Raw genomic sequence first — 13,039 nt, 5'->3', positions numbered from 1 at the left:
AAAGTTATTCTGTTACATTGATGCTGTTGACCCGGATTACTGGTTGCTGCGGAAAAAGGAGGAAGGTCAAAAGGGGGGTGAGTGTAACGGATGTGAAACTTCACACAAGAATGGAGAAGCGTGACTAATTATATGACACGTGCATTTGTTTATGTCTGAATTCGAGACTTGACAAATACAAAAGATGAGATACTTATGAAATTAAATGTTTAAGTGTTTATTTAGCCTACTAATGTTTTATTATTTAAAAGTGGAAGTTGATGGGTTTACTGATCCTGTCACGGCTGATGAAAGGAGCGGACCAAGGTGCAGCGTTGTGGGCGTACATGTTCTTTAATAAAGAAAAAGATGCAGAACAAAACAACACACTACAAAACAAAACCGTGAAGCTTAAGGCTAAGTGCCATAAAGAAAGTCATCCTCCCACACACACAGGTGGGAAAAGGGTACTCCTAGTATGGTTCCCAATCAGAGACAACAATAGACAGCTGTCCCTGATTGAGAACCATACCAGGCCAAACACAAAGAAATAGAAAACATAGAACACAAAACATAGAATGCCCACCCCAGCTCACGCCCTGACCAAACCAAAACAGAGACATAAAAAGTATCTCTAAGGTCAGGGCGTGGCAGATCCTCTCACCACTCAATTCAAGGGACTTTATTGGGTAGGCCGTCATTGTAAATAATAATTTGTTCTTAACTGACTTGCCTAGTTAAATAAAAGGTTAAAACATTTGCCAAAGCACCACTCTGGAAGTTACCCTCTGAGTTATGTCAGCAACACGTGACAATAGAGGGCACTCCGAGCGAGTTGGTAGCAGTGTTGCCAATTTAGCGACTTTGTCGCTATATTTAGCGATTATTCAGACCCCTCTAGCGACACATTTTCAAAAAAGTGACTAGCGACAAATCGAGTGAACTTTTTCTGGTGTTATTGGAGACTTTTGGAGATTCTGACTTGAAAGCACATATCGTTCTTACTCTTCTCAATGAGCAGCGGGTGGGCCTGTCCCAAAGCACTCACAGGCAGCGCAGTCTTCGTGCAGCAGTCCCTCCCAGCTGCAATCAGAGCAGGAGATGTTCAAACCCTCCTCGACGGACTGCAAATGAATCGCACATGCGGGAAGCCGCCACTGGCTGATCCCGCCCTGGCTTACATTTTAAAAAACTATTAACCTGAATTAGGGCCAGACTAGTTACCATAATTTTCTCACATTGCCATTGACAGTTTTTTCTATTGTCTCTTTTTGGTCAATTTAGATTTGTAGGTTGTATACAAAATTTTTTTTTTTTAAATGTATGGTTAAAAATGTTCATGTTTTACTTTAACTTGTTGTAGGCTCCTAAGTGGACCACACGGTCAAAAACCAAACCGAATTAAGAAAACTAAACAAAAAAAAAATACTATAAAAATTAAATTAAAAATGAAGTAACTCCGCCAGAGTGTCCTTTTGGGTCACTTTTGCCAGTCCCAAACCCGGATAAAGGAGGAGGAGGGTTGGAATTGTGACATAAAAAAAAACAAGAATCGACAGAAGAAAGTTCATTTGTAGTTCTAAACATATTTAGGTTGTTTTGTTAGTCACTTTTTGTCTCTCCCACAACGTTATTCCTCTCTCCTACATCGTCCATCACAATTACATGCACATGGTCAATTATGCAAATTAGGTGATTACGTCATCTAGCGACTGCTAGCGACATTTAGGACAGCCAATAGCTACTTTCCTTACTGAGGAGTTGGCAACACTGGTTGGTCGGAGTGAGAGGTGGTTTGGGAATAACCAAGAAGAGCTGCATTCCAAACACTTAAAAGACACACCCTTTCCCCTCAAATTATGTGGATACTTCTGATGTCTGACGAGTTGACACTTGCAGGGCAAGGGATGAGTTAATTAATTTTAGATTAAATTTCTCACTCTTTCCTTCCACTGTTGTGTTCTCAGTTTTCAGTCATAATTTTTTTTGCAGATGTACAATAATCGCGAATTGAATTATAAGGCGTTTCGTGCCCCAGAGTGAATATAATTGTACACTCGCAAACTCGATGAAAAACGAGGGCTGAGGTGCGTAAAATTGCCAATTTATTTTGCCTGGCTAATCATTTGGGCTGACTACAGAGATGGCTGCGGGGATTTGCCCAAGGCCATAAGACAAATGGAGGAGTGTGTCTTTTATGTGTTTGAAAGTTATTTTTGTAATTAAACTTGGCCCGATCACATGACCTGGCCAGCAAAAAAAAAATATGGGCGCGTTCTTAGCTCTTTTGTCAAATAATTTTGAAGTGTGTTGCATTATGGGGATACAAATTGTCTGACATGCACCTACATGTCGACTGCATGAACTTGACAAAAATCATGTGATCAAAGGTAATCAAGTTTTGACTGCGGCCATTGCTTGCATTGTGGGAGGATCTATTGTCAATCAAATCAAATCGTATTTGTCACATGCGCCGAATACAACACACATTAAATGCTTACAAGCCCTTAACCACAATGCATTTCAAGAAAGAGTTAAACTGAAGTAAAAAATAAAAAAAGTAACAAAATAATGAGGCTATATACAGGGGGTACCGGTACCGAGTCAGTGTGTGGGGTACAGGTTAGTGGAGGTCATTTGCACATGTAGGTATGGGTAAAGTGACTATGCATAGATAATAGACAGCATGTAGCAGCAGTGTAAAAACAAATGAGGGGGTGTCAATGTAAATAGTCTTGATGGCCATTTGATTAATTGTTCAGTAGTCTTATTTATGGCTTGGGAGTAGAAGCTGTTAAGGAGCCTTTTGGTCCTAGACTTGGAGCTCCTGTATCTCGCTTGCTTTGCGGCAGCAGAAAGAACAGTCTATGACTTGGGTGACTGGAGTCTGACAATTTTTTGGGCCTTCCTCTGACACCGCCTAGTCTATAGGTCCTGGATGGCAGGAAGCTTGGCCCCGGTGATGTACTGGGCCGTATGCACTATCCTCTGTAGCGCCTTACGGTCAGATGCCTTGCAGTTGCCATACTAGGCAGTGATGCAGCCGGTCAGGATACTCTTGATGGTGCAGATGTAGAACTTTGAGGATCTGAGGTCCCATGCCAAATATTTTCAGGTGTTGCCGTGCCCTCTTCACGACTGTCTTGGTGTGTTTGGACCATGATAGTTCATTGGTGATGTGGACACCAAGGAACTTGAAACTCTCGACCTACTCCACTACAACCCCATCGATGTTAATGGGGCCTGTTCGGCCCACCTTTTCCTGTAGTCCATGATCAGCTCCTTTGTTTTGCTTACATTGAGGTAGAGGTTGTTGTACTGGCACCACACTGAAATAAGTTCGGAACATTACAGTGTTTGTTTGACCCATGCGAGGGTGACTGAAACAGGAAACAACTTTTCTGCAGTTCATGTATACAGTGGATATGTACAAATTAATGTGATATTTGAGGCTCTCTCTCACACTAATTGATTGTACAATGTACACATATATATTTTCAGTTTGTGAGTGTGTAAATATGAGGGTTGGAGACATGTTTGTTTGGACATAATAAAGAAAAACTTTTGTAAACAATGGGAACACTGCCATTTTGCACTGAGCCTTGCTGTAGGAAAACCACATCAGTAGCTAGGTTTCCATCCATTCGGCAACAGATTTTCATGCAAATATTATGAGAAAAAAGAAGGAACCAGCACACTGCTCTTGATAGTATCACTGCTCTTTAATGAGCTTTACGTGTTGGCCTCACGGCCTTCATCAGAGCGTTTGTGAGTAATTTTTTTTTTTTTAAATATCACCCTTACGTTAACCTAGCCTCACCCACATCTGTTCCACGCATCGATTGGGGTTGGAGTCGCTATTATAAAATCCGCATAAAGAGTGTGTTTCCACCAAACTGACTTGTTGTTAAGTCAGTGCATGATGACATAGTTGACACAACATGTACTTTTTCCCTTATGTTTTCATGTACCAAATATAAATCTAAAGTTCAATGTGTTTCAATCGCATTTTCTACTTTACCGCCATTTTTGTACAAAAATAAAAATGCAAATGTGTCTACTCTCGTCTTGACAAATGCACTCTAGCCAACAGCTCACAGTTACAGTGAGGGTAGTCTACATGATGAGTTTACTATGGATAAGACCGAGAATATGTATATTTGTCCCCCCAAAATGTATAATAATAAAAATAATATATATATATATTATGGATAGCTATGTGCACACTCTAACACTAACATAATTTACAAACAAAGCATTTGTGTTTAGTGAGTCTGCCAGATCATGGGCAGTAGAGATGGGATGTTCTCTTGATAAGTGTGTGAATTACACAATTTTCCTATCCTGCTAAGCATTCAAAATGTAATTAGTACTTTTGGGTGTCAGGGAAAATGTATGGGGTAAAAAGTACCTTATTTTCATAAGTATTAAGACCTTTTGCTGTGAGACTCGAAATTGAGCTCAGGTGCATCCTGTTTCCATTGATCATCCTTAAGATGTTTATACAACTTGATTGGAGTCCGTCTGTGGTAAATTCAATTAATTGAACATAATTTGAAAATGTACATACCTGTCTATATAAGGTCCCACAGATGACAGTGCATGTCAGAGCAAAAGCCAAGCCATGCAGGCAAAGGAATTGGGCGTAGAGCTCCGAGATGGGATTGTGTCGAGGCACAGATCCGGGGAAGGGTACCAAAACATTTCTGCAGCATTAAGGGGCCCAAGAACACAGTGGCCTCCATCATTCTTAAATGGAAGAAGTTTGGAACCACCAAGAATCTTCCTAGAGCTAGCCAGCCGGGCAAACTGAGCAATCGAGGGATCAGGGAGGTGACCAAGAACCCAATGACAGAGCTCCAGAGTTCCTCTGTGGAGATGGGAGAATCTTCCAGAAGGATAACCATCTCTGCAGCACTCTACAAATCAAGCCTTTATGGTAGAGTGGCCAGACGGAAGCCACTCCTCAGTAAAAGGTACGTGACAACCCGCTTGGAGTTTGCCGAAAGGAACCTAAAGACTCTCAGACCATGAGAAACAAGATTCTCTGGTCTAATGAAACCAAGATAGAACTCTTTGGCCTGAATGCCAAGCGGCACGTCTGGAAGAAACCAGGCACCGCTGGGAGACTAGTTAGGATCGAGGGAAAGATGAACGGACCAAAGTACAGAGAGATCCTTGATGAAGACCTGCTCCAGAGCACTCAGGACCTCAGACTGGGCCGAAGGTTCCCCTTCCAACAGGACAACAACCGTAAGCACACAGTCAAGACAACACAGGACTGGCTTCGGGACAAGTCTCTGAATGTCCTTGAGTGTCCTTCACCTCTACTCAGGTTGGGGCTGCTTGTCGACGTAGACTTAATTTACATACACATGGCATGTAGAACAGGCCAACGAAGCCTCATATGCACCTGAGTATAAACACAGTACCAGATGGTAACAGAACAGATCACAAGTAGACTATGATTGTTGTCACAGGCACTGTTGTCTTTCCAAGCAGTATACTAAGACAGAAAGACAATACATTTCAACTTATTGAGGAACCCATGTCTTTGATCATGGACATGAACGTGGGCTGGATAGAGGATGTTGTCCTCCACATGAGCCTTCACTGGGATTCTCTGTCCTGAGCGGACTATGTAAGCAACTTTAACTCTGCAAACACAAGTGACAGAGAGCACAACAATTGGACTACAAGACTACAAAATTGGACTACAAAATTATGCTACTTTTGTAGGCAAAAAAAAATATTTCAATAAACGTTAAAAAGATAAGCAAATGGTGGCACTCCCAAACTTAAGGTGTATTTTAGTTACTTTTTACACACACATAGAAAATATGCTAAACATATTTGGCCCAATTTCAAAGACATTCCATCATTTCAGTACCTGGTTATAAAGACTCTGTAATAGACTATTTGTACAAATGTTTCAAATTATACCAACTAAAGTATTACAGTGTATCCTATGGTAGTTTCAATGAGCAGCAATAGACAAAGGCTGGCAGATATTGAGTCATGTCATCTTACTGTCCAAAGCAGCCGGCTATACATATGCTCGTATCCCCGTGGACTGGTTCATACATAAAACATTCTCCATTCAACCTTCAAATAAGGTTTTCACTAGTTACCACAGTCACCAAGTCAAAATGGCTATATCGTAAAAATGTATGCTTTTTTAAATTTAAGGTTAGGGTTAGGTTAGCAGCTAGTTTTGATTAGGGTTCGGTTAAAATCAGATTTTAAGAAGATAAATCGTAGAATTACATGGGGTGTATGACTTTGTGGCTGTGGTAACTAGTGACAACCATGCTAGAAGTGGCTAATGCCTAGGAATGCTAGTCCCGGATGCTGATTAATGTGTTCAGCCAATCAGGTTGCAGCAGTCTGTTGTTTATGCCTGGCGAACCTAACAAAGCAGGTGCAAAAGAAAACGCCTAAGCGGAGTTCCCACATCTGGTTTTCAGAGGGAAAAAAAGCTACACTACATGACCAAAGGAATGTGTACACCTGCTCGTCGAACATCTCAGTCCAAAATCATGGGAATGAATATGGAGTTGTTCCCCCCTTTTCTGCTATAACAGCCTACACTTTTCTGGGAAGGTTTTCCACTAGATGTTGGAACATTGCTGGGAGGACTTGCTTCCATTCAGCCACAAGAGCATTCTACAAACATTTCTGTATGACTTTGTTCACTGGGTTATTGAAATGCTGAAACAGGAAAGGGGATTCCCCAAACTGTTGCTACAAGGTTGGAAGCACAGAATTGTCTAGAATGTCATTGTATGCTGTAGCGTTAAGATTTCCCTTCACTGGAACTAAGGGGCCTAGCTCGAACCATGAAAAACAGCCCCAGACTGTTATTCCTCTTCCCCCTTACTTTACAGCTGACACTATGCATTCGGGCAGGTAGTGTTCTCCTGGCATCCGCCAAATTCGTCAGTCGCATGAGCTCAGGACCTACTTTCAAGGATTTTTGATCCTTATAACATTTGACTGGAGAGGCTTGGGAATTCCCCAGAACAGCGAGCGTCAGTGGAGGAAGTGCAATGATGCAACGGTGTAAAAATTGTGCTGTTAAGGTCAGAGATTTGTCTCCTGAATATACATCTTTGTTCGAGGTGTACATACCTACGTCTCCTGATTACAAACCAATATGACTTATAGGTATTCATGCTCTCTTGAGAACCTTGATGATCTTGAAATGGAGTGGCAGTGATGAAGGCTCAGAGGTTGAGCCAGTCCAGGATGAAGAAGGCCTACCTGCGGTGACAGGTGCAGTGGAGACTTCCAACGTTTGCCATGAGTATTCTACCAGAAATTAGTTTGGACAGGTAGGAGTGAGACTTTTGTAAAGAGTGTATTCTTGCTTTTTGGCCAACCTACACATTGTGTCGGGCTGGGTAAAGGACAAACTGGGAATGGATGCATGTGAACATTTCCTGAAGTGGAATTGTTTCGATTTGTTGTGTATCCGCCGCCCAGAGTAAGCGCACGCTTTGAGTCACGCGGCTCGGGGCTCACACTGTGGTGTGCTTTGCTCTCTGGAGCTGGTAAAAGGGGTGATCAGTGGGGTAGTGTTGAGTGAAAAAGGGGTGATCAGTTGGGCAGCGTTGAGTGTAAAAGGGGTGATCAGTGGGGCAGCGTTGAGTGTAAAAGGGGTGATCAGTGGGGCAGCGTTGAGTGTAAAAGGGGTGATCAGTGGGGCAGCGTTGAGTGTAAAAGGGGTGATCAGTGGGGCCACGTTGAGTGTAAAAGGGGTGATCAGTGGGGCAGCGTTGAGTGTAAAAGGGGTGATCAGTGGGGCAGCGTTGAGTGTAAAAGGGGTGATCAGTGGGGCCACGTTGAGTGTAAAAGGGGTGATCAGTGGGGCAGCGTTGAGTGTAAAAGGGGTGATCAGTGGGGCCACGTTGAGTGTAAAAGGGGTGATCAGTGGGGCAGCGTTGAGTGTAAAAGGGGTGATCAGTGGGGCAGCGTTGAGTGTAAAAGGGGTGATCAGTGGGGCAGCGTTGAGTGTAAAAGGGGTGATCAGTGGGGCAGCGTTGAGTGTAAAAGGGGTGATCAGTGGGGCAGCGTTGAGTGTAAAAGGGGTGATCAGTGGGGCAGCGTTGAGTGTAAAAGGGGTGATCAGTGGGGCAGCGTTGAGTGTAAAAGGGGTGATCAGTGGGGCAGCGTTGAGTGTAAAAGGGGTGATCAGTGGGGCAGTGTTGACCTATGTTCCAAACTCGCTTCTGTGCTTTGGGGCCAAGGATTCCGACATGTTGCAGCAGTTTGTAGAAGGGAGATCCCACAATGTGAGAGGGCATAGTCAGAGAGAGAGAGTACATTTGGGATAGAGAAAGCACTGTGTCAACTGTAGGGGTGTACAAAAGCTGAAGAACAAACACACATCCAGGTACGTGCAACAGCACGTCTTCAACCTCCGGAGACTGAAGAAATTTGGCTAGGACCCTAAGACTCTCACAAACTTCTACATATGGACCATTGAGAGCATCCTGTCGGGCTGTATCACAGCCTGGTACAGCAACTACACCGTCCTGTCCAGAGGGTGGTGCGGTCTGCCCAACTCATCACCGGGGGGCGCACTGCCTGCCCTCCAGGACATCTACAGCACCCGGTGTCACAGTAAGGCCAAAAAGATCATTAATGACCTCAGCCACCCAAGCCATGGCCTGTTCACCCTGCTACTATGTAGAAGGTGGGGTCGGTATACTGTAGGTGCATCAAAGCTGGGACTGAGATACTGAAAAACAGCTTCTATCTTAAGGCCATCAGACTGTTAAATAGTCACCACTAGCCGGCATACACTCAGTACCCTGCACTGAACTGTCACTGTCACTAGCTGGCTACCATCCTGTACTAATAGAGACAGCTACCTTATGTACATAGTCATGGAACACTGGTCACTTTAATAATGTTTACATACTGTTTTACCCACTTCATATGTAAATACTGTATTCTAGTCAAGGCCTATCTTATTTAACTATTGGTTTACATATACTATCCATAATGTCTATACATCCCATCATATCTACATGTATATTTACATTCCGGACTCTGACATTGCTCATCCTAATATTTACATATTTCTTCATTTGATTATTTTACTTTAGATTTTGTGTGTATTGTTTTGTATTGTCAGATATTACTTCACTGTTGAAGCTAGGAACATAAGCACTTCAGTACACCCACAATAACATCGGCTAAATATGTGTATGCGACCAATAAAAGAAGAAGAAAAAGAAGAATGAAACGATTCAATATCACCATCTGCCAGCATTTGAGTAATGCAGCCAGAAGTTGGAACAGCGAGAGGACTTCCACTTCCAATTAGATGTTTACAGGCTTCTTGTCGTGGTTCTGAAAATGTCCGTGCTGTATTTCTCTGTCTGCTCAATATTCAAGTATTCAATTGAGGCAAATGAACATTTCCATGAGTGTGTTTAGGTCACATAAAATCAAATTGAACCTAGTCGAGAAACAATGTTGCCAGTTCGAAAAACAATGAAATGATTACATACAATGCTTGTGGAATTACAAAATGTGTCAATAGGCAAATTTTCTGTCTCTCGCGGGAAAGACAAAGCCACAGTTTGTGTGGCGCTTCAATTGCTTTTGACAACAGAGGGAGCTCTTGCATTGCATTTTAAAGAATAGGGCCAACAAGAACCTTTCATCAACAACAAGCAGTGGTACGTTTTTTAAATGTTGTTTGTTATTGAAATGGAAATAACTTTCCCAACAGCCTATACATTTTATGATAAACATTAAATTGAAAATAGTGAGGGTAAGGTTAAAACACTTGAAGCCATACACACACTTTCATGCTGTAATATGGCTGAGATATTCCCCAGAGGACAAACACCACTATGTTTAGGTGTCTCTCTCACACACACTGACAGACAAACTCCCACCTCATTTAGCTTGACTTAATTACCTTCTTTGACTGACACCATACTGCACTAGTTAAATACTGCCTAGTCAAGTAAAGGTTAAATACAATTAAAATAATACTAGCAGCTGTGCTGGCTGTTACCTCCTGAGAAAGCAGTGGGCTACCACTACACATGTGTTGTAGAGGCACTAATTAAGATACTATATAATGATGGCATATTGCCAACCTGGACTCAGGGGGTAGATGTAACATAGTAAATGTAAATCCTTTTAGTATGACATGTTATGTTTGGTATGGTATGTATTCATTTGTGGATGTTCATCATCCATTTTGTATAATATGTTATAAATTACAATTCATACACTATTTTAGGAATTTGCAAAACGTATGATGTGTTACGAATTCCAATTTGTTGTGGCTAAAATTGGCTAGGTGCCTAACACTAAAGTTAGCTAGGTGGCTAAATTAGGTGGTTAAATTCAAGGGTTTGGGTTAGGATTAGGGGAAGATGAAGGTAACAACTAAAAAGTAGTAAATAGTTGCAAAGTTGCTAATTATCTGAAATGATCAGCTTGTCCATGATGAAATTCAAACACGCATACTTCGGGTTGCTAGACCTTCGTGTTATATGCCGATCCATCCACCCCGACCAGCCATCCTGCTTTTGTTTTTGCCTTAAGTAGCCTTCTGTTTTATGTAACCAAACTTAACATATCCTACTGATTTTAGCGTCCCAGATTTACATTTACTATGTTACGTCTAGTCTATGAGACCAGGCTGATATCGCTGATAAAGGTATTACCTCAGCAGTTGGACATGTCAATTGTGTAGCTCTGCAGTAAAGATGGAAGCACAGATGGAAATCTTACCACACTTCCCATTATTGTAGCTACGGTTCTTGGCACCTAGAACATCCCTTTACCCAGTTGGCCTTGGTCAGTTGTTTGATATTGTAGGATGTTTGAGGGGCATTCAACATTTGTGTAATATCAATGGTTTTTGGTTGTGTTCCTCACTCAACTCTATGCAGATTGACAGCAGTGGTTACAACTTTGAAACAGTAGTTTCCCCTGAGTTGTTGTCAGTAATCCCACAAAGACTGAGAGTGAGAGGAATGCAGATGTCTTTTTGTTTTAAAGCTCAGTGTGTATCAGATTGACAGACGCTCTGAGGTCAGAGTACTAGGGGGGGATTGTGTACAGCAGCGAGTTGTTGGAGCGTATGTGAGATGAACAGTGTTATGACTGGACTCTACTGGGTGAGGAATGGGGAGTGTAAACGTTAGCTCTCAGGCTCTACGCCTCTACAACACAGACAGGATTCTGAGAGAGAGATAAGAGTGTGAAGATGTACTGTAAAGATGTGTACCTGACAGCTTTGTGCTCCTCTCACTTCCTGTATCCCCTTCCAGGATCTAAGGGCTGCGATGTAATGCCAGTCTTGTATCTCTCATTGTTATCATAACAAGCAGTGAGTTAGGACTTGTCCACAAGGACCATTGAATCACGGCGTGTTTTGAAAAGCGTGGTTTGAAAAGTGTATTGTTTGGTCTAAGATCTGGAGGAACTGTGGAACAATGGGCTAGCCTCAGAGTAACTGGCAGGGATGGATCCTCTGATGTGCGTACATTAGGTCTTGGCAATGATACACGATTCCACTACACCAACACTACCAGAAGGGCTGCAGCCTGCATGTGGTTTTCAACGGTTAGGATTTGGTGGTCCTCAGAGGTCAATAGGATGGACCACCTGGTTTCAGTAATCCCCCCCAAATATTACTGTAACGAAAGCTAAAACATGAGATTCCAGAGAAATGAACTCTGAGGCAACTGCACCTCTAGATAATCACTCTAACAGCCGTAAGGGAAAGGTGAGCAATATGTAACTTTCTGAGATAACGAGTTGTAAAATGACTGTCTGAATTATATTTGTAGGCCGTGATTCTATCCGTAGCGCAGTACGCTGGACATCCTGCTATGCAATTTTTTAAAGGTAACTGTCCAATTGAGCTGACATCTTCACATATACAGCGTTTACCATGAACATCATTTCCGCAAATGTGGGAACTTTGCCTTTCAAGGCCACATTGTCTACAACACACATTCGGATTGAATCGGGTTGAGTATCTGTATATAGACATCTAATGATGGTTTATTACTATTGCAGTGTGGTATTATCATCAGACAGTACCAGTGATGTAGTCTGAAATGTTTCTTACTTCAATTTCATTTAAAAAATGTTACTTATCCCCGAGGGCCAATTCGTTAGGGTCTGCAGGAACGACAGCGACAAGGCAACATACCACAATGACAATACCACACGCAGGGTTGGAAAGGGAGGACATATTACTGGTAACTTTAACTTAAGTTTACCAGTAACTACCAGAATTTGGGTAAGTTTCAAGTATTTATTTTATTTTATCACATGACATCTAGTGGCCTTTTTGTGCTTAAGATTATCACAGATGTCTGTAGTTATCTCTGGCTCTCTGTGTGGCATTATCACATGTAAAATATATAAAATAATAAAATAAGATGATTTTCAAATACAAAATAGACAAAGCTGTAAAACATTATTCTAAAAATAAACTGTCAACTTAGTGAATACCTTTAGTGTTTAATATGAGGGTTTCAGCATGAAATATCCTTTCTTTTTTATACACTTAGATTTTTTACGATGTAAATATGTCTGTCTTTTGGCACCAAACTGGTGCCAGTTGTGAAAAAGTAAATAGTTGGAAGAGTTGCAGAGTTAATAGAAAACAATTACATTGTTGATTTGATGCTTTTTTCAGTAATTACGCTATTTTCTCTTGAACCATGTTGTCTATCCACTAGAAACTCATGGACAATATGGACACACATGGATAGAAAAATGTAATACTATATATGAACATATATATTTTTTAAAGTTATTCAACTATAAATTACCAAAGTTACCATAGATTGCCATAGATTTTGGTAACTTTGCTAAATGACTGGTAGTTTTGCAACTCTAACCACACACAACCATCACATCATCATTAAAATCATCATAGACCACAGGACAGGACAATACCGGCATTCACATTGACAGGTTTAAAAAGCATAATATAATTTGTCCATAATAAAAGGTCAAAGATCAAGTCCATTACCTGATGATGTATGTCTTTACATGGATACAGCCA

Source organism: Oncorhynchus keta, chromosome 32 (assembly GCF_023373465.1).
Source record: "Oncorhynchus keta strain PuntledgeMale-10-30-2019 chromosome 32, Oket_V2, whole genome shotgun sequence".
In the NCBI taxonomy this organism is placed as follows: domain Eukaryota; kingdom Metazoa; phylum Chordata; class Actinopteri; order Salmoniformes; family Salmonidae; genus Oncorhynchus; species Oncorhynchus keta.
The sequence above is the reverse complement of the archived record's forward strand: the minus strand, read 5'-3'. Positions refer to the sequence as shown.